Genomic DNA, 12,149 nt, shown 5'->3' with positions numbered 1-12,149 from the left:
AATCAACGGTGAATTCATTATCTCCTACTCGCTCAACTTTATAAAGGCCACCCTTGATTGACTCTAGAGCCGGAAGATGGATCCTCTCCTCGCTAAACACATCTACGATATAGAGATCCGATCGAGATTCATCTAACACCAGGAACCACTTACCCGAGTTTGCTAGGTATCGATACCCTGAAAAGTCACTCTTCGTCTCGTAAACCTTGTCTTCGTCAGGGTTGTACACACGACAACCGCTCTCTTCTAGAGACAGCAACAACAATGGAAGAGATCCGCTTTTTGGATCAAAAACCAAAGCCGGACGCGGGACCTTAATGCACTCGTTATACTTAGGACTCCCGCTTCGTTTTGAATTACCAACTCCGTCTGCTGGTCGATCTACTACATCATCCATCATCTCGTCTGCTGCTGAGATGGAAGCTTCAAAGTTACGCAAATGTTTTTATCTCTCTATGTATATACACAATTAGGGCTTTCTCGAGGGCTACCAAGCCCAATACAACATTATCATGGACCTGTAAACTATTATGGTTTTGCTTTTATTTTCCCCAACTGTTCTTTCATTATCATGGTAATAGAATATGTTGCATCTTTTCGTACATTTTTGTAGTATATTTTTATTTTATTTGAGAATTTGTTAAAAATATAACTAATACAGTGTATGTTAATATTAATATAATTTATATTAAAAAGCTACTTTTTAAAAGGGATGAAGTAAGGATTACCAATTTATCCAACCGTTGATTGAAGATTGAGGCAGAAGCAGTAAGTAATAGCAGCAGCAGTTCACATGCAGTGAGCAAAACATGCGATATTAAGAGATCATTTTGACAGGAAGCTTTGTCACTACTCACTAATGTGCTACGAAACATGCATGCAACAAAGGTATATGTATATACTAGAAAAAGTCCCACGCATCGCATGGGTAAACGTAATAAACTATACAATATTTTCTAACTAATATACATTGAAATATATTTAATTATTTTAAATAAATTTAATAATTATTATTATAAATATTGTAACTATCAATATTCAAATTATTTAGTTATTTATTCTATCATTGAATATTATTGTAAGAATTTCATAAGTATTTCGCATAAAAATTATTAAAAAAAAAGATACATGAATTCAGTTGACCAAAAAGTATACAAATTCATAACGACGTATTAAAGTAAATGTAATTTTTGAAATTATAATATAAAAATTAAAACTTTGACAAACATATACAATTGCTAAGTAAATAACATTACAGATTGGCTAAACATTAAATAAAGTTAAATTATTTGATGTAATTAAAAAAACGGTGAGGCCTTTTTTAAAAAACAAACAAATTAATTTTAAATCGACATAAGTTCCACCAGTAATATCGGTAAAAAATATATATAAGCTCGCCATTCATCAGATCTTGTAGGTTCTATATCATCCTCGTCCATATAACTTCTTTTCAAATTACTTAATTTGTCCACAAAGATATCATGGGGAATTATGATGGTCACAATAAAACTTAATAAGAAAAATATAATGTAAATTAAACATGATAAGCAAAAGATAAACACTCAGCTTAGGTTTTTGATGGAGATGATGAACTTACCAAATTATGATGATCAATACAATGACGTGAATTCACATAATTAGTAGACCTTCTTCTCATAGTTTACTATTTAGTACATAAGTTTTTTATTTCTTTTGTGAAGAGCAAAAAAACATTAAGATTTTTCTAGATTTGCAGAGATCAACTTTTTTTAAACTTGACCAAAAGAAACCAAATGTGTACATATATGAGTAATGTATGTATATTAAAATTCTAAATTAATGGAAGAGACAAAAAGAAGTAACCACACATCAAAATAAAAGATGATAGTGATTTGAAGCAGCATCAACATGAACATATCATATGTATCCAATCAACATTTGGTTTTATGTTCATCATTTGGTTGACTACTTAAAGACTAATATGAATTTTAGAAACTTAATAAAATAGGCATGCTAAACAACATTAGCCAACTGTAAACAATAAAGAAGAATTAAAAACTGAAGGTAAAGAAGATAGACATAACTTGTGTAAAATGAGCCTTGGACATTTTTAGATTTAACATTTTCTATAGAAAAAACACATTTTACATGTTCATTTCCTCATATGCTCCAAATTTTAAATTAAATTATAAAATTTTATATTACAAAATTTATAAACTTATGTGAGGTGTAAAATATGATGTGTGATGAAGACGTTGCCTTGATATTTATAGTGAAAATTGTTTTTGCTTTACCTTTTGTTTATGCGATAATACTTAGTAATATCATGAAAGGTTTTCAGTTTTTTTTTTTTTCAAACATCATGGGACTTATGGTTACATTTCTAATAATAAATATGCCATAAATTTTGAATGCATTTTTTCATCTTTATTGTAAAACATAAATTGTATGGCAATTAATACATTAAAGTGTATTGTGTGAGTTACATTTTAAAAATACATAATAAATTATTCTTATGATTATTATTAAATCTTGAAGTTATTTAAGAATTAACACAAAAATGGCACCAACTGAATACATCATGGATCTTCAGAATTCATCTTATGGCAATTATATTTTTATGTCTAGAAATTATTTTAATTTATCTAATAAATAAATTGATCATACCCAAAAAAACTGATATTTAATGTAAAAAATAAAGAAATATCAAATTTTATATCTTTAAATAAAATGAGTTGATAATATGACGTAAAAATTGTGAACTAAATAGTGAAAAATGTTTAACAACAAATAAATATTATAATTTTCATATCTTGATATTATTTTTGAATGAAATTAATTGATATTATTTTAAAATAAAATGAATTAATAACATGACATACAAAATGTAAACTAAAAATTGGAAAATATATTACAACAAAGAAACATTATAAGTTTTCATATCTTGGTTTTATTTTAGAATGAAATTAATTGATCATTTGGCGCAAAACATTATATTTATATTGTATTATTTACTTCCTAACAAATGATAATATTATGGTAACTATATAAAATATTAATAAGTGATACCTCAGTAGTAAATATATAATTACTAAATGGGAGTGCGCGGAGAGCGCTAGTATTGGAGGAGATCCCGTGAGAGAAAGGGTGTTGTCAGGATTACAGGAGGGAAGTTCCTGAGAGTCTTTGGTTGAGTGAGTGATGTGGATATTCATATCGCGGGGGGAGTGGAGACCGGCAGATTTGATTATCAGTCCAGTTGAGCTGTATGATGTAATTATGGGGATGGATTGGTTGCATCGTCATAGGGTGTATTTGGATCGCTATAGGGGCATGGTGGTCTTTGAGCGTCCAGAAGGGAAGTTGGTATTTGAGGGAGTGAGACCGACTTTGGGGAGTCTCGTGATCTCGGCTGTGCAGGCTAGGAAGATGATCGAGAAGGGTGTGAAGCCTACTTGGTTACGATTTCGATGCTGGAGTCAGTGGGGCAGTCTTCTGTATAAGGATGTGTTCTAGTCGTTGCAAGGGTTACCACCATCTCAGTATGATCCCTTCACGATAGAGTTGGAACCAAGGACAACGCCGTTTTCTAAGACGCCCTATAGGATGGCTCCAGCAGAGATGGCAGAGCTGAAGAAGCAGCTGGAGGATTTGTTGAGCAAGGATTTTATCCGTCATAGTTGTTCACTGTGGGGAGCACCCGTGCTGTTTGTTAAGAAGAAGGACGTGAGTTTCCGGTTGTGTATCGACTATCGGGGTTTGAACCGGGTCACTGTGAAGAACAAGTACCCTCTCCCGAGGATTGATGAGTTGTTGGATCAGTTGAGGGGTGCTACTTGGTTCTCCAAGATTGACTTGGCATCGGGTTATCATCAGATTCTGATACATGAGGCAGATATGAGGAAAACTGCCTTCAGGACGAGGTACGGGCATTATGAGTTTGTGATGATGCTGTTTGGTTTGACAAACGCGCCAGCTGCATTTATGAGATTGATGACCAGCGTGTTTCAGGAGTTTCTGGACGTGTCTGTCATCATTTTCATCGACGATATCCTGGTATATTCCAAGAGTCCTGAGGAGCATGCAGTACATCTGAGAGCAGTTATGGAGAAGCGGCGGGAACATAAGTTGTTTGCTAAACTGAGTAAATGTTGTTTCTGGCAGCGTGAGATGGGGTTCTTGGGTCACATTGTTTTTGCAGAGGGAGTTTCAGTGGATCCCGAGAAGATTCAGGCCATCAGGGAGTGGTCAAGACCACAGAGTGCCACTGAGATCAGGAGTTTTATGGGGTTAGCGGGTTACTACATGAGGTTTGTTCCGGGTTTTGCGAGTATGGCACAGCCGATGACTAAGCTGACAGGGAAGGAGGTTCCATTTGTGTGGTCACCGGAGTGTGAGGCGAGTTTTGCAAGCCTCAAGCAGATGTTGACTACCACGCTGGTGTTAGCACTGCCTGAGCAGAATGAGTCTTATGTTGTTTATACAGATGCTTCTGGAGTCAGGTTGGATTGTGTGCTTATGCAGCAGGGGAAGGTTATAGCCTATGCTTCGCGGCAGTTACGGAAGCATGAGGCTAATTATCCTACTCATGATTTGGAGATGGTAGCAGTAGTATTTGCTCTGAAGATTTGGAGGTCGTATCTGTATGGCGGGAAGGTACATGTATTTACAGATCACAAGAGTTTGAAATACATTTTTACTCAGCCTGAGCTGAATTTGAGGCAGAGGCATTGGATGGAGTTAGTAGCGGATTATGATCTGGACATAGCTTACTATCCTGGTAAAGCTAACCTGGTTGCAGATACCTTGAGTCGGAAGCGGGCGGCTTCGGCTCAGGAGCAGGATATGGAGGCGTTGGTAGGTAAGATTAGTGCGTTGAGGCTATGTGCTATTTCACAGGAGCCTTTGGGTTTGGAGGCAGCTCATCGAACGGACTTGTTGAGCAGAGTGTGGTTAGCTCAGGAGAGTGATGAGGGGCTGTTGAATGCCTCTAAGGCTGCGGGTTCAGAGTATCAGGTCTCTGCTAATGGGACTACTATTGTGCATGGTCGGGTCTGTGTGCCTAAGGATGAGGATATGAGGCAGGAGATATTAGAGAGGCTCATTCAAGCAAGTTCTCTATTCATGCAGGAGCGACCAAGATGTACTGTGACCTCAAGCGGTATTATCACTGGTTCGAGATGAAGAATGACGTAGCCGACTGGGTTTCGAAGTGCGACACTTGCCAGCTAGTGAAGGCTGAGCATCATGTTCCAGGTGGTTTATTGTAGAGATTACCCATTCTAGAGTGGAAGTGGGATATGATCATGTTGGACTTGGTGGTAGGATTACCTGTGTCGTGGACGTTTGATGCGATATGGGTCATTGTGGACCGTTTGACTAAGTCTGCACATTTTCTGGCCATTAAGAAAATTGATGAAGCAACGGTTTTGGCTAGAAAGTATATATGTGAGGGAGATAGTCATGTTGCATGGGGTGCATGCTAGTATTGTGTCAGACAGAGATTCCAAGTTAACCTTGGTGTTATGGAAGACATTTTAGGTAGAGATGGGCACGAAGGTGCAGATGAGTACAACCTCTCATCCTCAGACGGACGGTCAGTCGGAGGGGACGATCCAGACTGCAGAGGAGTTACTGAGGATGTGCGTGCTGGATTGGGGTGGTCATTGGGCAGATCATTTGAGTTTGTTGGAGTTTGCGTATAACAACAGCTACCAGGCGGGTATTGGGATGGCTCCTTATGAGGCATTGTATGGGAAGCCGTTTTGTACACGGTTATGCTGGACTCAGGTGGGGGAGAGAAGCATTTATGGTGCGGATTTTGTTCAGGAGACCTCGGAGAAGATTCGGGTTCTGAGGCTGAACATGAAGGAGGCTCAGGATCGGCAGAAGAGCTACGCTGATAAGAGAAGGAAGGATCTTGAGTTTCAGGTTGGTGATAGAGTGTACCTAAAGATGGCCATGTTGCGGCATCCGAACAGGTCATTGACAGAGACAAAGTTGAGTCTGAGGTACATGGGACCGTTCAGACTGATTGAGCGGGTGGGGCCAGTGGCATACAAGCTAGAGTTGCCTGAGGTTATGCGTGCGTTCCACAAGGTGTTTCACGTATCGATGCTGAGGAAGTGTCTTCACGAGGGTGATCGGTTGTTGCCTAAGATTCCTGAGGATCATCAACCTAACATGACCTTGGAGGCGAGACTGTTGAGGGTGCTCGAGAGGAGAGTCAATGAACCTCGTAGAAAGAAGATTCCTTTGATGAGAGTCCTATGGGACTATGATGGTGTGGAGGAGCAGACTTTGGAGCCGGAGGCGAGGATGAAGGCAAGGTTCAAGAAGTGGTTTGAGAAGCAGGCACGATTGAGCTTGCCTAGCCTAGTCCCAGTTGTAGTCTGTGGCTGGAGCGTGAATGGAGTATTCCAGCCCATATCTCTTGTTACTTGGTCCCTTAGGGGTGGCTGGTTGTGCGAATAAGTACCAAGATGAGGTGGTGTTCGGGATATGAGTTTCCGTGAAGGCACACTGCTAAATAAGGAAAGTTTCTAAAAATAGAAGTTTCTAAAAATGGAAGTTTCCATAAATGGAAAGTGTTGAGGTAGATCTAGTCGGGAGATGCTCGGTGACAATAGACATGTTTGCTCAAGGCCGTGTGGGCCCAACTCATGTGATACCGATAGCTCGATAGACTTTGTGGCCAGAGAGTGGGAGTGGTATGTTTGCTTCAGATGATGATCCGAGAGCGCGCTTTAGGGTGACGACCCAAGATCGGGATTTTGAGACTCCTTGGATACCGTAGCTGTGTGCCGTGGCTCGGCAGTGAGCCGATATGTCTCGAGGGTTGTGACCTGAGAGTGGGGGGAGTGTGTGTGAGTGACTTCCTGGATGCCGTAGCTTAAGGTGGTTAGCCTGATAGCAAGCCGGCATGATTCGTGGTTGCAACCGCGGACGAGGGAAGCGCTGATTTGTGAGCAAATAATGTCTAGGATGTGAGTATATTGACTAGAGGGAGACCTTGAGTCAGTAGCACAGGAAACCTTGGCTGACGGTGTTCAGTCTGGTCGGAGGACGTGCGGGCCGTGTTGATGGTAGCACGGAGGTCCTTGGCGGATGGATGGTGTTGGGGGATTCGAGGACGAATCCTTGTTGGTTGGGGAGAATTGTAACATCCGCGAACCAAAAATTGTACTTTTGGAGGGGGTGTCGATCAACACCAGTGGTGTATCGATCGACACCAGCAATCCTGGTTTCGACCGGTTTGTTTTAATTGCTGTTTGGTTCGGTTTGGTTCAATTAAAATCCCTAAAACCAACATTTATAAGGAAAAAGTCGACCATTGTTTTGGAAAGAGGGTTTTTATCGCCGCTTATGTGTTTTAGAGAGAAAGAGGAGACTTGTGAGTGTTCTTGAGTTTTTGAGAGACTGTTGGTGGTTTTTGGAGAGATCTGTTGCTGGGATTGCATCAGAAGCTTGCTAGGAGTGTGTGGTTGCTTGTTTTGAGTCAGAATCTCCTGCAAAAGAGGTGAGTGCATGACCATGGCTTATCTAATGTTAAGAATTCTATGTTTTTGTGATTTTAGAGTTGTTTGATTGATTCCTTGCTTGCTTGTGGTTGTTTTGGTGTTTCTACGTCCTTATGTGGCTTATGGATGAGTTTGGGATGATTGGGAGGCTTTGGGAAGCGGAGAACTGCAAGGGAGCGTCACAGAAGACGATGCTCGACATCAGTATCGATGGACATCATTAGTGTGTCGGTCGACACTAGTGCAAGGACGGCTCGGGAATCTTTGGGAGTATCGATCGACACCATGTGGAGGTGTTGGTCGACACAAATAGGATTTTTGGGAGGTGTCGAGCAGGTGTTGGTTGACACCAGGTTGTCAGTGTCGATCGACACTGGTATGGTGTCGGTCGACACCAACCTTCGTTGGTCGATGATTGCTTGTTTCGTGGTTTGATTGTTATTGTTTAATGATTGCTTGACATAGTATTCTCAAATACTTGTGTGTATAGCCCAGTAGATGGGAAGATTGCCGCACTAAGTATTATGATAATACTTACGCATCTCAATTGTTGTTTGTGGTGTGTAGATAAGGCAAAGTGTGATCGTGGAATCAAGGCGATGAGGAGGAGGATATTCTAGAGGCTTGATTGATTGTGGTCTAGCTATTGTTAGGTTGCTAGAATAGAGTTGATAGAACATTGTAGGATGTTGGAACTTGATTATTCCGTTGTTGGAAATTTGGTTATTGACTTTGTTAGTTATTGGATTATTATTGTTGGAATTACGGTTTAATAGAATTGTTTGATTATTCGCTTTTTTGATTGTTGGTAAGTTATTAGTGGGTATGAGACCAGTAGAAAATTAATATTATTATTATTAAATAAAAGAAAAAAACGGGAAGAGTTGTTTCACAAACAATGTTTTAAAATAATTCATAGAAGACAACGAAGTTTGTAATTTTGATGAACAAACTTGCTTCTTTATTGCTTATGTCTTATCTTACACCTACAAAAACAAAATATGTAATTAGGGAGATTATTCACATGACGTGAGTTGGAAGTTCTCAATGAATGTCTATATCAAGGGAATTTCTCCTTTCAAAGCAAAGGAAAATACCTAGCAAAAATGTTGATTGACCGGTATCTGGTATGCTTCTTCTTCCTTACAGTCGACTGTTGCTACTTCGGACTATTCATCAATAGGGAGAATTCACATAACCATTGACCAAATCGTTTTTGACAATTGCATGGATCTTAGCATCTTAATAACTTGATATATAAGAAACAACATAATATTAGAAACAAAACAATAGTATCTATAATTGTAACACTCATAATATAGGTGATATTGACCTTGTAATCAGAGAAAGTCAAGTCTAGCTTTGCTTATGATTTATGTAGTGGAGTGAGGTGCTTATAGGTTGTGTTAATGACATCTATTTATAATGTTGAGATGATGGTAGGGTTTTGTCATCGTTGGTTGATAAACGCTTGATGACCAAGTTTAAAAGATATTGAATATCTTTAATTTTAAATTTTTAGAATGGTTGATTAGGTATATTCTAGTATTATGCTCGTATGGAGTTAATTTTGTTACTACAGTAAAACCTTTATAAACTAATAACTTGGGACCATAAAATTCTATTAATTTATACAGGTTTTAATTTCTCGATAAATTAATTATTACTAGATAATGATCCGTGCTGGTAGCACGAAATTTTTTTTTTTCATTTTGTTATTTGTTAATATTATGTTTATGTATATAATATAGTACTATATGGTGAGTTTTGATTCATATTAAACTACTAATAGGTAGGCCTGGAAATTACTACCGATACCCGTATTGGATCCGTTTTTCGGTTTGTATCCGTCCCGAAAAAAGGTATCCGCAGCTTTAGAGTCGAGTGAAGGGTATAATAATTATATTATTCATGAATAATGATCGAGTATCGGATATTCATTTAATTTTTGAGCGACTCGTTACCCATCTCATTACCCGTTTTATTACCCAACTCATAAATACACGTTAATATTTTGTAGAATAATGTTACCAGCGTGAAGAAATATTTATGTAAATTTGAATTTGTTTGCTACAAAATAATAGCAGATAATTTATTAATTCTATACATTTTATAAAATCATATATTTGATTTACTTCAGGTAATACTCTGATTTCGACCCGTAGTTGGTAATACTATTTTGGTTTGGTGCAAATATCAAATTCGTTAATTATACATTCGGTAAAGCCAAAAAAATCTAACAAAACATTTATTGACCCGTGATTTGGTATTACAAATTGATGTGATCGTGTTTAGAGATCTTAATATACCAAATTTACAAATTGAAGTTATTGGTATAACATGTTGTATATTAATTTTATAGGTGAAAATTACAATAGGTTATGTATATTATCAACATTATATACTGTATTGTTTATATAGTGAATATTGTGTATAAACAATTAAGTTTTAGCCAATTAAATAGTTTGTTATTATTTCCAAAGATTTATGAAACAATAAATAGAGTTTTATTATTTTGTAAACAAATCTAAACTTTTCTTTTGTTAGTTATTAGAATAATTAAAATATAATAGCATTTTCGTAATATGTCACATCAGAACTGGTTAAAATTTTAACAACATAGCTTAAATAAGTATATAAATATATTTTAAAAATATAAACAATATTGTATCCTAATTTTAATATATATTTGTTATTATTAAATGATTTAGATATGTAAATATTTAATCTTAGTTTTATAAATAAATTTACGTTTAATAATTTTCTAAATAGTTTGTTATTGTTTCCTAAGATTTCTGAAACAATAAATAGAATCTGTTTAATTATTTTATTACATAATTTCGTAATAATTTTATTATTATTTTATTAAATAATTTCGAAATTATTTTATTAATGATTTCTTGTAATCTAATAAATTAATAATTATTATTTTTTTGGATAATCATTTTCAGGTTACAACAAATTAATATTAAGATTCTGTTATTATATTTTGTATTAAAATACTGTGGCATTTTGTGTAATATTTTACATGGAGTAGGGTTATTTGTTTAAAGGGTTGCTTAAATAAGTATATAGATTAATTTATAGAGAGACTTTCCTAATTTGGTAAAAAAATTTTAAAATAAGATTTAATCATTATAATTAATATTTTTATAAACTTAATTAAAATGAAAATAACAATTGTATCATGTTTTGAAGATAATACCCAAAGATTTTTATATAATAAAAATATTAAAATGAACTCTAATAAAAATAAATGTGTATGTATATACATATATTTAGATAATTTTATATAATTATTAATTTCTATCATTGATGGGACCATATATTTACAAAGGATTTTCAAAAAAATTATTATTTTATTATATTATCAAATTATGTCCAAAGTTACACTAATCCCAACTTGGGACCGAATAAATTTATTAATTTATAAATATTATTAATTTATCGAGTATTAATTTATAGAAGTTCTACTGTATATGATGTCAAAAGATCTTTTAACACTTTGGATTTAGTTAATTTTATTGCCAGATTTAGGGAAATTGTATATTGGATTATTAATTTGGGAGAGTCATTAGCGAATAATTAATATCGATTTTTTTGGCTTATAAATAGTTTTGTTATAATTGGATGATTACCTTAACTTCAGTCTATATTTAATATTGTTTCCAATTTCGACTAACATAATCAATAAGGATCCGATTGTAATTTCGGGTTGTACACTTTAATTTTGAACCGACCCATTAAAACATGTTTACAAAAATAACCTTAACGACTTTGATTAATAGTGTTTAAAATAATGGTATTTGTGGATGTACTTCAAAATGTTAAGATAGATGTATGTGTTAGTTTTGTTTAGTGTAAGATTATATAATTGTATTTGACTATTAATTATATGATTTAACTTGCAGTTTACCGTAAAATAATTTGTTCTCTACATTATCATAAATTACTCAATTTCATATTTCTAATATTCTAATACTGATCATGTTAGCAAAATAATGAAATGATAAATTATCCGTGTAACAACAAATTAATGATAATTAAAATTATATTCATATAGATCCAAATTCTTGGCACAATATAACTCCATCGCTTGTTTGGTTACAAAGATCCTAACAATTTTTAAAATATATATCCGTTTATAAAAATTCAAATCACATTATATGCTGGGAAAAAAATCTAAAATTTTATTAACTTTATGTATTAAATAGTAATTCAAATAATTAAATATAAGATTAAATAAATCTGAAAGGAGAATTATATTTTAATCTAACATATTGCTTTAAATTAGGTACATAGATTTTAGAAAATTTGAAATTAATATTGAAACGACCGACTTTTTTTTTTTTAAATAATAAATATATAATATAATATAATAATAAACTACAACTAGTGGTCCCATACCCACTAGCCACCTAACCACAATCACAATCATCAGCGGAAAACATTACCAATATCCAATAAATATAAATAGCCAATATTAATTCCAATCACAAACTAATGATCCAAACAACATCCAAAGAACCAGCAATCCTAAACAACATTCTAGGACTCCACTCTAGCAACCTAACAGAAGCCAGACAACCAAACGAACCACTAGAACATCCTCCTCTTCATCGCCCTGATTCCACGGTCACACTTTGCCTT

Source organism: Camelina sativa, chromosome 17 (genome assembly GCF_000633955.1).
Source record: "Camelina sativa cultivar DH55 chromosome 17, Cs, whole genome shotgun sequence".
NCBI lineage: Eukaryota > Viridiplantae > Streptophyta > Magnoliopsida > Brassicales > Brassicaceae > Camelina > Camelina sativa.
This window is presented reverse-complemented; position numbering follows the sequence as displayed.